The sequence below is a fragment of the Triticum urartu genome, chromosome 6 (assembly GCF_003073215.2).
Source record: "Triticum urartu cultivar G1812 chromosome 6, Tu2.1, whole genome shotgun sequence".
Taxonomy (NCBI): domain Eukaryota; kingdom Viridiplantae; phylum Streptophyta; class Magnoliopsida; order Poales; family Poaceae; genus Triticum; species Triticum urartu.
Genome location: NC_053027.1, coordinates 443716701 through 443719297, shown reverse-complemented (window position 1 = coordinate 443719297; position 2597 = coordinate 443716701).

Sequence of the window (2597 nt, the reverse complement as noted above, 5' to 3'; positions counted from 1 at the left end):
TCCACCAGTATAGGCAGCCAATCTGTGTGTCGACCGTGTAAACGATGCCATCATGCACTATAGCATCAGACAGAAATGTTGCCCCAACAGGATTGATGATGAGCCATAACCATGTACGGCGACCGGATTCCAGATAGACTAATCCCATGTTGAACAAGGCAATGAGCTTGTAATCCATGTAGTCTTCTGATGGTGTGGGCACTTCGCAGATTACAACTTTCAGCAAACAGAGGTCGAGCCAAAAGCTTGAAGCGTCTCGTGCGTAGTAGGCAGGAGTGTCCGGCGGGCCACGAGGCTCGATGGCGGCGGTATCCAATGATGGAAGGGTGATCTCTTGCTGGGTGTAGATATCCACGAGAGGCCATAGACTACCGTATTGGTGGATGAGGACGATCCAGTTGGCCTTCATGCCCGCCCAGTAGTGGCCACGCATGAAGGACAGGTGGACGGGTAGTGGTAGCATGTTGAGGGGCACCATGGAAACCTCTGTAGGATCGTCAAGTTGGTGTCTGGGCCACCTGCGAGGATCGAGCATCAGCAAGCAGGGTGTCTTGAAAAGAGCCAGCCGGTTGCAGACAAGTAGACGGTACAAAGACACCGAGCATGCGGCCAGATAGACAGTGCTGAGTAGGTCCATATGATTACGGATCTGCTTAGAGAGAACATCGGGGAGGGAATTCCAATCGCGGCTCTGCGTGTCAGTCGGTTCTGCCATAGGGGTTTTCGGTGCCTGCGAGCCAGTGGGGAAGTGGATTTGGGCGGGCGAGCGAAGAAGCTTCTCCTCGTGTGGCCGAGCAGTGAGCGGGGGGATATGGTACGCGCAAGCTACCAGGGAAGATAGTGCGGGCGGGCGAGTAGTGAGCGGGGGGAAATGGTGTGTGGCCGACGATGGGGAAGAGAGGAGGAAGAAGAAGAGAGGAGGAAGAAGAGTGGAAGATGGGGAAGAAAGTGCATTAAATCTCAATTCTACTACTAGTACCAGGATATACCGTCCTTCAGAGTATAAATAGTTACACCGATGACATGTGGGTCTACCACAAGAGGGCCCATATGTCAGTTAATGGAGGACATAAGCGTGCTCTACTGGCCAACATGATGGCAATACTGGGTAAGGCTGATTTGGTAACACCAACACGCTGGTTTAGCTTATTAATTAAGTGTCCCATCTGCTACAGCGTGTATTGTCACTTCACTGCGAAGACTAGTTGAATAGTTCTCTCTGACCGAGATGGGGAATAATGGATCGCGAAGACTTCCTTTCTACATTATCCCTATGCCTCTACGCTCACTTCACTCATTTTGCTCTGTACGTAGTCACTTGTTGAAATCTCTAGAAAGACAAATACTTCGTATTTGAGAAGAGAGGGAGGATTTTACTCCGTATTTGGGAACAGAGGGAGTATCACCATATGGAGGGAACAGAGGAAGCTTGAAATATGAACATGTCAATGGGAGGTAGTAAGCCCCATGCATGCATGCATGCAACATGCAACACTCACACGTACACATGGACACATGCAACACTCATGCACCCATGTGGCACACAACACACGACGCAAAAAACACGCTCACGCTCAAGTGCTCAACGTACTCCCTACGTGCGTGAAAGACTGTACATTTAGAGATTTACACATTGACCAGGGTATAATTAACACCCAAAAGTAGCAGACTTATGTGTGCATGCGACCATCGAGAGAAGAAGATTAAATGAAGGTCGTTGCATGCTGTAATTAAGGATAGACATGTAGCCTATACCTAGAGCACAAGTTGGTGCATTAGTCAATCAATATCGATTTAGATTAAATGCTAAATGCATTGGGAGTGTAGATGTACTACACTCTTTGTTTTTTAGCCGATGTGCACTCTTTGTTGGAAGACCGAGGGAGTACACGTGCATGCATTCACATACACAGCCAGGGTGGTTCACGCACAAGGGTTGGACTCCTGTCGCGCCTGCGTAAAGTTTTGTTTAACTGATTTCTTTGCTCTGCCAACTGACAGGTGGGACCCAGAAACCAGGTGACAATTTAAGCAGTCAACAAAGTGCCACGTCAACTATGTGACCGGTCAATAGGGTGCAATACGGAGCTCTACGATGAGCTAGTGATCGTATAATCACCGCAAAACTATATATAGTGACCGTAAAGAGCGTATTGTTACATATGTTGACCGCCAGTGTATTTTTCTCGTTTCGAATTAAGCCATATTAACCGGAAAGGACGCAGTATGGACTAGTACTAGTACTGCTTTGATGTGTCCTGTCTACTCGCCGAACAAGGAGAAGCTTGCTTACTACGCCTCTCCCTCGCCCACGCGCGCGGTGGTTCGCGGGACGATGATACATCTCCATCGTATCTATAATTTTTGATTGTTCCATGCCAATATTCTACAACTTTCATATACTTTTGGCAACTTTTTTTACTATTTTTGGGAGTAACATATTAATCCAGTTCCTGTTTGTTGCATGTTTTTTCGCAGTAAATCTATAACAAACGGAGTCCAAACGGAATAAAAATTGACGGAGATTTTTTTGGAATATATTTGATTTTTGGGAAGAAAAATCAACGCGAGACGATGCCCGAGGGGGCCACGAGGCA